The sequence below is a fragment of the Ursus arctos genome, unplaced genomic scaffold (genome assembly GCF_023065955.2).
Source record: "Ursus arctos isolate Adak ecotype North America unplaced genomic scaffold, UrsArc2.0 scaffold_18, whole genome shotgun sequence".
NCBI lineage: Eukaryota > Metazoa > Chordata > Mammalia > Carnivora > Ursidae > Ursus > Ursus arctos.
Genome location: NW_026622852.1, coordinates 20,576,726 through 20,593,625, shown reverse-complemented (window position 1 = coordinate 20,593,625; position 16,900 = coordinate 20,576,726).

Below are 16,900 nucleotides of genomic sequence, written 5' to 3'. Positions count from 1 at the left end.
AGTAAGGGGATGGAGTACCATCTTTCATGCAAATGGACCTCAAAAGAAAGCTGGGGTAGCAATTCTCATATCAGATAAATTGGATTTTAAACTACAGACTATATAGTTAGAGACGCAGAAGGGCACTATATTATTCTTAAGGGAAGTATTCAACAAGTGGATATGACAATTATAAATATATATGCCCCCAACAGGGGAGCAGCAAGATACACAAGCCAACTCTTAACCAGAATAAAGAGACATATAAATAAAAATACATTAATAGTAGGGGACCTCAACACTCCACTATCAGAAATAGACAGAACACCCTGGCAAAAACTAAGCAAAGAATCAAAGGCTTTGAATGCCATACTCGACGAGTTGGACCTCATAGATATATATAGAACACTACACCCCAGAACCAAAGAATACTCATTCTATTCTAGTGCCCATGGAACATTCTCAAGAATAGACCATGTTCTGGGACACAAAACAGGTCTCAACCGATACCAAAAGATTGAAATTATCCCCTGCATATTCTCAGACCACAACGCTCTGAAATTGGAACTCAACCACAAGGAAAAATTTGGAAGAAACTCAAACACTTGGAGACTAAGAACCATCCTGCTCAGGAATGACTCGATAAACCAGGAAATCAAAAATCAAATTAAACAATTTATGGAGACCAATGAGAATGAAAATACAACAGTCCAAAACCTATGGGATACTGCAAAGGCAGTCTTAAGGGGGAAATACATAGCCATCCAAGCCTCACTCAAAAGAATAGAAAAATCTAAAATGCAGTTTTTATATTCTCACCTCAAGAAGCTGGAACAGCAACAGAGGGACAGGCCTAATCCATACACGAGGAAGCAGTTGACCAAAATTAGAGCTGAAATCAATCAAGCAGAAACCAGAAGTACAGTAGAGCAGATCAACAGGACTAGAAGCTGGTTCTTTGAGAGAATCAATAAAATTGACAGACCACTGGCAAGACTTATCCAAAAGAAAAGAGAAAGGACCCAGATTATTAAAATTATGAATGAAAAAGGAGAGGTCACGACGAGCACCATTGAAATTGGAAGGATTATTAGTAATTTTTATCAACAGCTATATGCCAATAAACTAAGCAATCTGGAAGAGATGGAATCCTTCCTGGAAACCTATAAACTACCAAGATTGAAACCGGAAGAAATTGATTCCTTAAACAGGCCAATTAATGATGAAGAAATTGAGTCAGTGATAAACAACCTTCCAAATAACAAAACTCCAGGCCCGGACGGTTTTCCTGGGGAATTCTACCAAACATTCAAAGAAGAAATAATACCTATTCTCCTAAAGCTATTTCAAAAAATAGAAACAGAAGGAAAGCTACCAAACTCATTCTATGAGGCCAATATTACCTTGATCCCGAAACCAGGCAAAGACCCCCTCAAAGAGGAGAATTACAGACCGATTTCCCTAATGAATGTGGATGCCAAAATCCTCAACAAGATACTTGCTAATAGAATCCAACAGTACATTAAAAGGATTATCCATCACGATCAAGTGGGATTCATACCTGGGATGCAAGCGTGGTTCAATATTCGCAAATCAATCAGCGTGATACATCATATCAACACGAAAAGACTCAGGAACCATATGATCCTCTCAATCGATGCCGAAAAAGCATTTGACAAAATACAGCATCCTTTTCTGATTAAAACCCTTCAGAGTGTAGGAATAGAAGGTACGTTTCTCAATCTCATAAAAGCCATCTATGAAAAGCCTACTGCAAATATTATTCTCAATGGGGAAAAGCTGGAAGCCTTTCCCTTAAGATCAGGAACTCGACAAGGATGCCCACTCTCGCCACTATTATTCAACATAGTACTAGAAGTCCTTGCAACAGCAATCAGACGACAAAAAGGGATCAAAGGTATTCAAATTGGCAAAGAAGAAGTCAAAATGTCTCTCTTTGCAGATGACATGATACTCTATATGGAAAACCCAAAAGAAGCCACTCCCAAACTATTAGAAGTTATAGAGCAATTCAGTAACGTGGCGGGATACAAAATCAATGCTCAGAAATCAGTTGCATTTCTATACATGAATAACGAGACCGAAGAAAGAGAAATTAGGGAATCCATCCCATTTACAATAGCACCAAAAACCATACGTTACCTTGGAATTAACTTAACCAGAGACGTAAAGGACCTATATTCTAGAAACTATAAATCACTTTCGAAAGACATTGAGGAAGACATAAAAAGATGGAAAGATATTCCATGCTCATGGATCGGAAGAATTAACATAGTTAAAATGTTCATGCTACCCAGAGCAATCTACACTTTCAATGCTATCCGGATCGAAATACCGAGGACATTTTTCAAAGAACTGGAACAAACAGTCCTTAAATTTGTATGGAAACAGAAAAGGCCCCGAATCTCCAAGGAACTGTTGAAAAGGAAAAACAAAGCTGGGGGCATCACAATGCCGGATTTCGAGCTGTACTACAAAGCTGTGATCACAAAGACAGCATGGTACTGGCACAAAAACAGACACATAGACCAATGGAACAGAATAGAGAGCCCAGAAATGGACCCTCGGCTCTTTGGGCAACTAATATTTGATAAAGCAGGAAAAAACATCCAGTGGAAAAAGACAGTCTCTTCAATAAATGGTGCTGGGAAAATTGGACAGCTACATGCAAAAGAATGAAACTTGACCACTCTCTCACACCATATACAAAAATAAACTCCAAATGGATGAAAGACCTCGATGTGAGAAAGGAATCCATTAAAACCCTAGAGGAGAACATAGGCAACAACCTCTATGACATCGGCCAAAGCAACCTTTTTCATGACACATCCCCAAAGGCAAGAGAAACAAAAGATAAAATGAATTTATGGGACTTCATCGAGATTAAAAGTTTCTGCACAGCCAAGGAAACAGTCAGAAAAACTAAGAGGCAGCCCACGGAATGGGAGAATATATTTGCAAATGACACTACAGATAAAGGACTGGTATCTAAGATCTACAAAGAACTTCTCAAACTCAATACACGAGAAACAAATAAACAAATCAAAAAATGGGCAGAAGATATGAACAGACACTTTTCCAATGAAGACATACAAATGGCTAACAGACACATGAAAAAATGTTCAAAATCATTAGCCATCAAGGAAATTCAAATCAAAACCACACTGAGATACCACCTTACGCCAGTTAGAATGGCAAAAATAGACAAGGCAAGAAACAACAATTGTTGGAGAGGATGTGGAGAAAGGGGATCCCTCCTACATTGTTGGTGGGAATGCAAGTTGGTACAGCCACTCTGGAAAACAGTGTGGAGGTCCTTTAAAAAGTTAAAAATTGAGCTACCCTTATGATCCAGCCATTGCACTACTGGGTATTTACCCCAAAGATACAGACGTAGTGAAGAGAAGGGCCATATGCACCCCAATGTTCATAGCAGCAATGTCCACAATAGCTAAATCGTGGAAGGAGCCGAGATACCCTTCAACAGAAGACTGGATTAAGAAGTTGTGGTCCATATATACAATGGAATATTACTCAGCTATCAGAAAGAACGAGTTCTCAACATTTGCTACAACATGGACGGCACTGGAGGAGATAATGCTAAGTGAAATAAGTCAAGCATAGAAAGACAACTATCATATGATTTCTCTCATCTATGGAACATAAGAACTAGGATGATCGGTAGGAGAAGAAAGGGATAAAGAAAGGGGGGGTAATCAGAAGGGGGAATGAAACATGAGAGACTATGGACTATGAGAAACAAACTGGGGATCTCAGAGAGGAGGGAGGTGGGGGAATGGGATAGACCGGTGATGGGTAGTAAGGAGGGCACGTATTGCATGGTGCACTGGGTGTTATACACAACTAATGAATCATCGCGCCTTACATCGGAAACCGGGGATGTACTGTATGGTGACTAACATAATATAATAAAAAATCATTAAAATAAAAAAAAAATTTCTATTTCTTCCTGATTCAGTTTTTGGAAGATTGTGTGATTCTAGGAATTTAAACATTTCTCCTAGGCTGTCCAATTTGTTAGCATACAATTTTTTCTAGTGTATTATTATAATTTTTTTAAATTTCTGTGGGGTGAGTTGTCATTTCTCCTTCATTTTTCATTTTATTTATTTGAGTACTACCTCTCTCATTTTTTTTTTGATGAGTCTAGTTAAAGGTTTATCAGTTTTGTGATAGAGAATTATCTCGTGGTTTCATTGATTTTATCTATTTATCTAGTCTCCACTTCATTTATTTTCACTCTAATATTTATTATTTCTTTAGGCTTTGTTCTTTTTCTAGCATTTTATGTGTACAATTGGCTTGTTTATATGAGATTTTTTTCTTGTTTCTTGAGGTATGTCTGTATTGCTAGAATTTCTCTCTTAGAACTGCTTTTGCCATATCCTAAAGATTTTGAATGATGGTGTTTTCAATTTCATTTATCTCTGTGTGTTTTTTTAAATTTACTCTTTGCTTTCTTCATTTGCCCATTCATTGTTTAGTAGCATGTTACTTAGCCTCCATGTGTTTGTGCTTTTCCATTTTTTTGGTAGCTGATTTCTAATTTCATATCATCGTGGTCATAAAAGAGGCTTGATATGATTTCAGTCTTTTTAAATTTATTGAGACTTGTTTTGTGGCCTATCTTGTAATTTGTCCTGGAGAATGTTTCATGTGCACTTGAAAAGAAACAGTAGTCTACTGTTGGAATGAAATGTTCTGTATATATCTGTTAGGTTTAGTTGGTCTAATGTGTTGTTCAAAGCCATTGTTTCCTTGTTGATATTCTGCCTGGATAATCTATCCGTTGATATAAGTGAAGTTTTAAAGTCCTCTGCTATTACTGTGTTACTATAAATTTCTCTCTTTATGCCTGTTAATATTTGCTTTATGCATTTAGGTGCTCCTGTATAGGGTACATAGATATTTATAGATATTTACAATTATACCTATTTGTTGGATTGATCCCTTTATCGTTATGCAATGCTTTTCTTTGTCTCTCACTACAGTCTTTGTCTTAATGTCTATTTAGTCTAATATAAGTATTGTTGCCATGGCTTCTTTTTTTCCACTTGCATATGTGTGGAATATCTTTTCCATCCTTTCACTTTCTGTCTGTATGTGTCTCTCAGTCTGAAGTGAGTCTCTTGTAGGCGTCATATAGATGAGTCTTTTTTTTCTTTTAAATCCATTCCGTCACCTTATTTTGGGGGGAAAACATTTTGTCCATTTACACTTTAATTATTAATAGGTATGTACTTATTGTCATTTTGTTAATTGTTTTCTGGTTGTTTTTGCAGTTCTTCTCTGTTTCTGTATTGTTGTTGTTGTTGCCCTTCTTCTTCTTCTTCTTCTTCTTCTTCTTCTTCTTCTTCTTCTTCTTCCTCCTGTTCCTCTTCCTCCTTGTCCTCCTCCTCCTCCTCGCCTCCTCCTCTTCTGCCTCCTCTTCTCCTTCTCCTTCTTCAGTTTCTTCTCCTTCTCCTCCTCCTCCCCCTCTTCCTCTCCCTCTCCTCTTCCTCCTCCTCCTCCTCCTTCTCCTCCCGCTCCTCCTCCTCTTGTTCTTCTCCCTCGTGGTTTGATGTTTTTCTTTAGTGTATGCTTGAATTCTTATTTATTTATTTATTTATTTATTTATTTAGTGTGTGTTTGTGTCTATTATAGGTTTTTCATTTTGGGTTACCATTGTATTCATATATAACATCTTGTGTGTATAGCAGTCTGTAGTAAGTTGACAGTCACTTAAACTGAAACAAATTATAAAAATTTCCCTCCTCCATATTTTATCTATATGATGCCACATTTTACACTTTTTTATTTTGTGTATTCTTTGGCTACCTTTTGTAGATATAATTGATTTTACTGCTTTGTTTTAGCCTCCATACTGGTTTTATAAGTAATTAACTACCTTTAATATTTGTTTTTATCTGTGAATTTTTTCCTTTCCTATTTTTCTTACTTATAGTTATGGTCTTTGGCTACCATTTAAAGAATCCTCTTTAATATTGCTTGTAAGGCTGGTTTAGTGGTGATGAACTCCTTTAACTTTTGTTTGTCTGGAAACTCTCTCCTTCAATTCTAAATGATGATCTTGCTGGGTTGAGTATTCTTGGTTGTAGTTTTTTCGTTTTAGCACTTTCAGTATATCATGCCACTTTCTTCTGGTTTGCAAAGTCTCTGCTGAAGAATCAGGCCTTATGGGGTTTCCCTTCTATGTAAGTGTTTTCTGTTCACTTGCTATTTTTAAGATTCTCTATCATTATTTTTTGCCATTTTAATTATTTTGTGTCTTGGTGTGGATCTCCTTGGGTTCATCTTGTTAGTGGCTCTCTGTGCTTCCTGGACCTGGATTTCTATTCCCTTCCCCAGATTAGGGAAGTTTTCAGTTATTATTCCTTCAGATAAGTTTTCTGTTTCCTTCTCTCTCCTCCTTCTGGGATCCTTACAATGTGAATATTATTGCACTTCATAATGTCCCAGAGGTTCCTTAACATATTTTCATTTTTTATTTTTTTTATTTTTTCTGTTCAGCTTGATTACTTTCTGTTATCCTGACTTTCAGTTCACTGGTCCATTCTTCTGCATCTTCTAATCTGCTATTGATTCCCTCTAGTGTACTTTTCATTACAGTTATTGAGTTCCCTAGCTCTGTTGCTTTTTAAAATATTTTCTCTCTCTTTTTTGAAGTTCTCCCTAAGTTGGTCCACTGTTTTCTCAAGTCCAGTGAGTATCTTTATGATCATTACTTTAAACTCTTTATGAGGCATATTGCTTGTCTCCATTTCATTAGCTCTTTTTCTGTGATTTTGTCTTGTTCTCTCATTTGGGACATTTTGCTCTGTCTCCTCATTTTGTCTAATTCTCTGTGTTTGTTTTTTATGTATTAGGTAAGTCACCTACATTTCCTGGTCTTAAAAATAGTGGCCTTGTGTAGAAGTTTTGTGGTGCCCTGTAGTGCAATCCTCTTTGGTCATCAGAACTAGGAACTCCAGACATGTCCCCTGTGTGTGCTGGGTGCACCCTCCTTTTATGTTGAGCAATGATTGCCTTCAGCTCAGCCTGCTGCAATAAGCTCCTTTGCCTGCTGTGGGCACACTGGGCAGGGTTTGCTCTCCATACTGTTGAGAGACCCATATGTGGCCACTATGGGCTCACTGTGGGCAGGACTGACACTCAGCCTAGGTGTCTTCAATGAGCCTCAGCCACAGCTACAGGCACACTGAAGGGCAGAGCTTGCTCCCTGCACAGCCAACTAAGAGGCCTGGCTACAGGAACTCAGATGTGCTAGTGTGTGTGTGTGTGTGTGTGTGTGTGTGTGTGTGTGTGTGTGTAGAGATTACCAGGGTTGGAGTCATTTTGGAGTAGTGCTGGTCCTGCTAGTAGGTGCTGCCTGCCAGATGTGACAGGGCTAAAGCCACTTGGGAGGGATGCCTGCCATTGCAGGTTGGGTGAGGCAGGTCTTCAGATGAACACTGGGGCAGGGCATGTGGTACTCTCAAAGTGGATAAATAGTGTTAGCACTGGCTCCCACAAGCGTATGGCTATCTAGGCTGGGAGAGGGCAAGGAAAATGGCCTTCCAGCCATTTGTTTCCAGAAAAATGTTCTGCAGATCCCTGCCCCTCTAATATGCATTCTAAGATTAGTCAATAAATCTTCATATATACCCCAGATGCTTTTCAAACTGCTGGTTCTGTGTTGTGTCTTGGGCTGAGTCATTTAGCTTGTTGGCTCTTTAGAGTTTGGAGACTCTTTCTTATAGCTTTTCTGCTGTCCCAGAGTTAAGTCCCACTGTTTTCAAAGCCAGAATTTATGGAACTCGTCTTCCCAGTGCAGGTCCCTGGGCTCAGGGTTCTCCAGTGTGGGGTCTGATACCCTTGCTCCTCTGTGCTTGTGCTGTTCCTCCCATTTGCATTAAGTCACATTGTGGATTTGGTTTCCCACTGCATCTCCACCCTTCCTACTCTTTTTGGTGTAGACTTATCTCTGTGACTAGCTGTGGAGGATCTATTCTGCCAGTCTTCTGGTCATTTTCTGGGTAAGTCATGTAAAAGTAGTTGTTGCCTTGGTGTGTCTGTAGCACACGGTAACCTCAGGATACTCCTACTCTGCTATCTTCTTCCATGTCTACATTTTTGAGCAATTCCCTCAGGTAGTTAGTTTGCTGTAATACATGATCACATTCCCCCCCCCATCTTAGTATTGTAAATAATTAGATTATTCTTTTTTTCATAATTTTTATTTTGTTATATTAGTCACCATACAGTACATCCCCAGTTTTTATGCTAAGTGAAACAAGTCAACCAGAGAAAGACAATTATCATATGGTTTCACTCATTTATGGAACATAATTAGATTATTCTTGAATCAGAAATCCAATGTAATGTTCAGATGTTACTTATTTGTTTACCTATTTATATTAAGTAAATAAATGATTCTCTGTAGGAATCACCAGTCCAAAATCTTGTTTTAGGAATTTCCCCTCAAACAAGAGTAGACACCAGTGTTTACATCTGTCCTACACGACAGTCCTTTACCTAAACCTGGCTGATCACAGGATGGACACCTAACTCAAATGTAAAATTCATATTTGAGGGATGAGGAAGCTTGGAACTTTGAAACTCTCACAAGCTTATCGTGATTATCCAAAGGAAAGTTTTATTAACATCTCTAGTGAGAACCTGTGTGGTGTCTAGTCGCCTGCCTTTCCTATGACTTGCTTGAGTGGCTATTTATTGTGTTCTACAATATACCCTACCTTTGTCTAATAAATTTCCTATTTGGCTTAAGGTGGCCAAAGTCTGATTTTGTTACTGGTAACCAAAAGAACTGTAACATATTAATATAGAGTACTTGACTCAAATTTACTTAACTACTTAGAAATGCATTGGCTCTCTTCCCCCAATTTTCTTCAAAGGCAGTGTAGGTAGATCCATTGATTTTAGCTTCCTTTACTCACCATTTTGTTCTTAGCAGGTTTTTTAACCTTATTTTCTGTTTACTAAGCTCAGTTTCCTCCCCTTGCCTGTTTATTATGGGTAATATCCCATATTATAGTCTTCAAACAAGATCTGTATAAATTCTAGTTGATATTATATTTCATTTCTTACAACCACTTGTCTATTTAACAGCAGGCTCTTCTTATCTCCTCATTTTGTCTTCTTAAATTCCATTTGTCACTTACAATAAATAAAATAATATATTTCCTTTAAGAAGAAAAGACTCCTCATCCTTTCTTAAAGAAACCAAAGTTGTTTATATGACTTAGTTTTGAAAGTGGTAATTTAGTGTTTCCATTAAGAGTAAAGTTGCTATCTCTAGCTAATTTTTTTTCCCCTCCTTTGTTGGAACTCTGGTTTTGAAATTTATATCAGAGTTGTGGAAATGGAACATTCTACAGGATCTCTTCCCAAATTGTTTTTATTAAATGAAATTACTAAACTTCTCCACATATAAATGTTTCTGTAACTTTAGCTATCAAAACTCATGAAAGAGGAAGAAAGAAAAGGAAGGATATAGAAGAGATATATACCTTTGTACCCTTTTCACAAAGCAATTGGAGAAGGGAAACTTGATATTATACATAAAGTAGTTGGAAACTAGTTTACCACTTCCCTCCGGGTCCTGCCAACAGGCAGTGGAGTATGTAGAGAAAATGGGGACATGTTTAGTATCTAAAGATCAGAGTACTTATCTTTCTTTTTCTAGGAAGGCTTCACTTGGAGTTATTTGATTGGGTCAGTTTGCTCCACCAGTTTTCCCCAATTTTTCCTGAAGTTGTGATATACTTGATGGAGATTAGATTGTATGACTCTAAATGCAATTTAGGATGAAGATTAAAGTCCTTGAGAGTTTGCACATGGAGATTTGACCTCATTATCATTCTGCCTACCTAACTGAACTCATCTACTGAAGTCATATTTATGTCAAATGAAAACTAATGGTTCTGAAGATCTTTTCCCTTTTCACATTTCCCTTAATTGACCACTATATTTTACTTTTGGTTAAGAACAAATTGGTTCAATTTGATGGATTAAAATTTCATCTTTTACCTTTTATATCTGCTTAAACTTTAAGAGTTTAGTGCCTCAGTTTTCTTATCTGTAAAATGAGAATAATGTTAATTGTAGTACTTATTAAATAGGTTTCTTATGAGGATAAAATGAGCTAATATGTGAAAAGTACTTGACATAAAGGTGATTATAATAAGTACATGTCAGTAACTATGTTGGTTATTGTAATTTACATTATTATTTTTTTAAATCTGTAGTCCATATTTATTTTTTGTGTGATATATTTTTTTATTATGTTATGATAGTCACCATACAGTACTTCATTAGTTCCCAATGTAGTGCTCCATGATTCATCGTTTGTACACAACACCCAGTGCTCCTTGCAATACATGCCCGCCTTAATACCCACCACTGGGCTAAGCCATCCACCCTCCTCCCGTCTGAAACCCTCAATTTGTTTCCTAGTCCAGAGTCTCTCATGTTTTATCTCCCCCTCTGATTTCTCCCCTTCATTTTTCCCTTCCTTTTCCTAATGTCCTCCATGCTATTCCTTATGTTCCACTTATAAGTGAAACCATATGATAATTGTCTTTCTCTGCTTGACTTATTTCACTTAACATAATCTCCTCCAGTTCCATCCATGTTGATGCAAATTGGTGGGTATTCATCCTTTCTGATGGCTGAGTAATATTCCATTGTATATATGGATCACATCTTCTTTATCCATTCATCTGTTGAAGGGCATCTTGGCTCCTTCCACAGTTTGGCTGTTGTGGACATTGCTACTATGAACATCGGAGTGCCCGTGCCCCTTCTTTTCACTACATCTGTATCTTTGGGGTAAATACCCAGTAGTGCAATTGCTGGGTCATAGGGTAGCTCTATGTTTAACTTTTTGAGGAACCTCCATACTGTTTTCCAAACTGGCTGCACCAACTTGCATTTCCACCAACAGCGTAAGAGGGTTCCCCTTTCTCCACATCCTCTCCAACATTTGTTGTTTCCTGCCTTGTTAACTTTTGCCAGTCTAACTGGTATAAGGTGGTATCTCAGTGTGGTTTTGATTTGAATTTCACTGATGGCTAACAATGTTGAACATTTCCTCATGTGTCTGTTAGCCATTCATATGTCTTCTTTGAAGAAGTGTCTGTTCATGTTTTCTGCCCATTCTTTGACTTGACTTTTTGTTTTTTAAAATCAAATACATCTTTTTGGTCCTATAATCACCATCTTAACTGAGGATTTCTCTTCTCAACCCTTGACCAATTGCAAAAGTCCTCACACTGAAGTCCAGATCTGGCATTTGCTATAGAAAACCATGTGGCATAGTGTTTTATGGATTCTTTTTAAAATCAGACAGACACAATCTGAATTTTGGTTCTCCCAATTTTTACATAGTGACACTGGGAAAGTTATTTATCTTCTGTAAATCCCAGTTAACCAATCTATAATTTTTAAAGGCTCTTATGAAGACTTAATATAAGGTAAGTATACCTAGCAGAGAGTGGGAGAGTTTTAGGCACATCTCTAAGTGTATCCCTCTCTCATTATGAAAGAATTCAAATACTTAAGGTGGCATTTAAGACTACCAAAACCTTTCTTTCCTTTTCTGCTCTCCCTTTACCTTCACTGAACACTCTGCCCTCCCTACACATGATGAGTAAATAGTTCTTTGATATGGTTAAATCAGCCAATCCCCTGATTTTTTTTTTTTTACTTTAACTTGTTATCTTTTTGTTATGCCTTCCACATATACTGCCTCCATCCCAAGCCTAAAATGTTTTCCAGACCTATTTTTGCAGATCTCTTGCTTTTGATTCCTTTCAGAAGTTGTAAATTGGTAACCCTCTGGCAGATATGTTTTATTGGGCCCGTTCATTTTTTTTTTTTTAATTGAATAGGAATGCCTCTAGGTGAGGTAAGAAACCCACAATGCACTGCAATAACCATTACTTCTTCACATATTTAGGTCTCCTGCCTGGCCCCTGAAGTCATTGGGTTTATCACTGGAACTCCCTCTCTTAATTAAAGTTAACATAAATGAATCACTGCCTTGTCTGCCTCCCCTCAATTCAATTAAAATCTTTATTGGCCTCTTTATACAATCTGACATCAGGCAGAAAAAGTGAGTTTCGGGGTAAGGGAGAATTGACTTTAATCTTTGCAGCTAATAATTGAATAACTTTTAGCAAGACTCCCTTGCTTATCTATAAAATGCAGAAAATAATTTTCATATGCAAATAACAATTCTCTTAGGATTGTTTTGGGAGTGACATAAAAGAACATATATAAACTAATCAACGCAGTTCCTGATCCAAAGTAAGTGATCTATAGATATTAATAACACTTCTGGACCTGTTTTTGTAATTTGGCAAGTGAGGACATTGAGATTAAATAATCATCTACAGCCTCCTTACAGCTCAAAAACAGTAGGCGATCTCAATGTTATATTTTCAGTATTCTCTGTTATGTTTTCTTCTCATAATTAATATGATATATAATGTGTCTCTGTTCTTATATATTATGATATTTTTATATTCAACATGTTTCTGTATAATACCCTGTGACATTTCTAATGTAATAATAATAATGTAATTTCCTTCTCCTTGCTCTAATAGTTTCTGGATTATTTATGGAAAGAAAGAAAGAGAGAGGGGTGCCTGGGTAGCGCAGTCATTAAGTGTCTGCCTTCGGCTCAGGGCGTGATCCCGGCGTTCCGGGATTGAGTCCCACATCGGGCTCCTCCGTTGGGAGCCTGCTTCTTCCTCTCCCACTCCCCTGCTGTGTTACCTCTCGCTGGCTGTCTCTCTGTCACATAAATAAATAAAATCTTGAAAGAAGAAAGAAAGAAAGAAAGAAAGAAAGAAAGAAAGAAAGAAAGAAAGAAAGAAAGAAAGAAAGAAAGAAAGAGAGAAAGATATTAACATAGGTGGGAGCGTCTGCTACAGGCTCCCTGCTAGGTCCTTTGGCAAACACAAATGGCTCTTGTTGGTGGAAGGAGTTGTTGATGGAGACAGGTGCATAAGTATATTAAGTAGGTGGTCAACTTCAGAGCAGATTCAGTGTACCTGGAACATCAGTCAGTGCAGTTTACAGAGAACAGTGCAGAGACACAGTTAACCCAGTGCCAACTGAGCAGAAGTCACTCAGGAGGGCTGTCACTGCATTAGATCTAAGATTTCTAGATATACAGTTGTTTTTTATTTGTGAAGTATCTGGATAAGAGAGAAGGTAACTATATTTGATCAAAATGAGCTTGTCAAAATCATGCCATCATCGGTAATTATTAAAACTTCTTTTGTTCGGATTATAATTATTTGTTTTTATAATTTAACAAAAAATCAAGATGCTATCAAACTTAAGCATGTCACCCTCCTCCCACGTTCTTTTTTTCCCATATTCTAATATATGAATGATTAATTCAAAATTAGTGAAGCAACACCTCTTTTACATTAATGATTAAAAGCAAAAAAAAATATGTTTCATTTAAAATGAATGTTCTGCATTGTTTCAAGCATGTTTATTTTATGTGCAGAATGTTATATAAAAAGCAAGTTGGCTTATACTAAATAAGGAAAAATTAAGTAGGCAACTTTATTCATACGTCTACATATTTTGTTAATACATTTTTTTGTCACCATTTCTGGGTTTAAACAAAAAAAATCCATAAAAATTCTAAGGCACTCCAAATATGAGTGTTGCTCAGTCCCAAGTGGCCTCAGTTCACTAAATTATTCAGTGCTCTACATAAATGTGTCAAATTTATTCACAAGGCATAAATGAAGAGATCCAGCACTTGATAATCCAGAACTGTCTTTTTAATAATGAATAAAATCTTTTAAAGACACGGGAAGAAGGATAACAAGTGGTCCTTAAAACTTTCTCTCAGCTTCAGAGCTGTACCATTCTACATTTAGATATAAAGGAGATTTATAAGAATTTGGTGACAAGCTAAGTAAAACATAGGTTTAAATAGACACTTATTGAGCTGATCAAGTTGTAAGTGGGAAATTTAGAGGCTTATTAAATCTGCTAAAGACCCTTGGGTAACTTGGATACTTTGAAGTCTTGTATTTGCCTTCCATCTTCATGTCCAGTTGTCATTTCCCAATGTATTAAATATATCATTTGACCTATTATTTGTGTTTTGGAAGGGTCTCTTCTCTTCTCCCAAAGATCATCTACCCCAGAACGGTTGGCGAAGGACGCATTTTCTAAAAATTGCCCTGAAGCCTGCTTCTCCCATGATGCTTGCCCCTAACAGCTCTATGTGTGTGCGTGTGTGTGTGTGCACATGCACATGCGTGCTCTGCACTGGGCATTCTCATCCTCTCCCTTCTGCCCTCCTTTCCTGGACAATGCTCTCCTCCTTCAGACCCTGATGCACAGGACCCCTCATCTGTGGCAGAGCTTCCTGAAGCTTTAGGAATGTTTTCTCCAAGTGTGTGGTATCAGCGCCATATCACTCCCATCAGCACGGATGAGCAGCAAAGACGCTAATCCCTGAACTCATCACTGCTCCCATGACTCAGAATCCAGAAGGATCATAGCTTACTATCTATATTCTCAACAAGTGCTTTAAATGATTCCTACACTAAAGAGAACTCTTTGGGGCTAATTAGTCACGATAGGGGAGAGGATCAGCTATATAAATTAAAATAAAATTTAAAAAACTTAAATTTGATTCTTAGGCTTCATTGTCCTGATGTTTTCTGGATGTCCATGGCAAAAAATCACTCAGAGGACTTCTCTTTAGGCCTCTGGTAGACACAGGGACATGCTCAGCCAAATCCTGCTTCAAGGAAGCCCTTGCTGTCTAGCTGCTAGGAGAACTATCAGCAGATGGCTTGCAGCTGCCACGTCCTTCAGGATCCACGTCAGCTGGAAAGGGCACGTTGCTCTCCTTCTTACCCTTTCAGCACCTGGCGACTAAGTGAGACAAGAATAGTCTTTTCAGCCTGTTGAAAAACAACTCACAGGCACTATCTGCTCTGGGGTTCCTTGCCTGAGGCTTGTTGCCAGCATTACAGTTTGACTTCTTCCCTCGCCTAATTCTTTCTACCCTTCTTTTCCCAGAGGTTGAATCCTAATCAACATTTTGCACCCCAAACTCAGTCTTGGCATCTGCTTCCAGATGAAGCCAAACTGTAACAGTCTTCAGCCACGATAATGCTGGCTTAAACATCAATTGTCAGCTTTTCTCTCTTCTCTGAAAAGCACCTACCTCAGGTCCCCAGGCCTCTCTCAAACCACAAACATATATCCTATATTACTCTTACTTTAGAATACATGAAATTTTAACTTTTAAGTGGAATCAAGATTCAGCTCTGGGACTGGTTTTCCATAAGAACCCATTAGGTATGTTCTCTCTAATCTCAACTTGGTCGTCTACTCCCTGCAATGATTTATGCTATACCCCAAGGAGATGCAGTTAGTTTTCATTTTAATGAGCATATGTGGGCATTTTGTTTCAAAAAGGTGAGACCGTTTCTGTTGCTTCATCAATGCTGTTACTTTAGTTTTTTGCATAATTAATGGACATGGCCTCCAGGACCTCTTAATAATTTTGAAAACTAGATAACAAAACATCTGAAATTTTCTTCTCTATCCCGAAAGTCAATTCGATATAAAAATTGCCTTTGTTTTTCTGTCCATGATGTTTTCCTGAGACTGTTCTGCCAGTGGATGTTGTTCTGAAAATTGAGTTTCTAATTAATTAAACCATCCTCATAAGGACCTGTTAATTTCACCAAAGCACAAAAATCTGTGATAGAAAATATGTCCCTCCTTCTGGAGAGAAGTGCTTGTTTTTTGTCTCACTGCTCAGCCGTGGTGTTCTCTGTCTCAAAAGATTACAGAGTTCTTTCCAGGGTTCTCAGGTAAGTTAACCACTAACCTCCTTTGCAGACATTCTGGATGTTATCTTAGATAATGGAATGAAATGACTTTCTTTTGGGAAATACCGCACAGTTTGAGTTGTTTTATTTTCTTGCTACTGCATTACATCCATGTTAGCAACTACGGTTTTATTATTCCTTTTTTCTCATTTTGGCATTATCTGGTAGTACTTCCTACTTAACCTGTTTGAATGCTATCAGAAATCTGTTCAAATAATTTATTCTAACAAGGCTGTTGGTATGGACTTGGCCCTTAGGTTAGGGAAATAAAGCTATTAGAGGAATAAAAGACTGTTTTAAACTGAAACATGAAAAAAACCCACAAAACTTAATGAGAATTCAGAGCTCAGTTCAATAGGTTAAGTAGGTGTCCTCCTGGGCACGACTCCTGTCTATGACATTACAATGACAAGATACACACAAACTGGAACAATTTGTGATAGCAAAACAGACCTCATCTTCCCAAATATAGATTTAACCTGATTTTTAAACTATACACTTAGTGCATAATGATGGTACCTCTACATCTTTGTTACCTAAGTCCTAGTGGCTGAGATCATTCCTTCATTAAGCAAACAGATAAAAAATTGTTATGGGACTGATAATGGCATTGAAATGGTTTCTCTGTAGTATGTGGAAGAAATAGGCAGAGGACTGAAAAATGGTTTAAAAAGTGAGTTCATCATGACTATAGCCATATAGTTATAACTATAACCAGGAAAAGAGAGAAAGTAAGAGTCTGTGTTTCCAGTCTTACCAAACTTTTTTTCAGAGTTGCTATTTCTTTTTTTTTCTTTCTTTTCTTTTTTAATTTAAATTTTAGTTAACATATAGTACAATATTGGTTTCTGGAGTAGAATTCAGTGATTCATCACTTACATACAACACCCAGTGCTCATCACAAGTGCCCTCTTTAATATCCATCACCTACCTAACCCATCCTCCACCCACCTCCATCAACCCTCAGTTTGATCTCAATCTTTAAGAGTCTC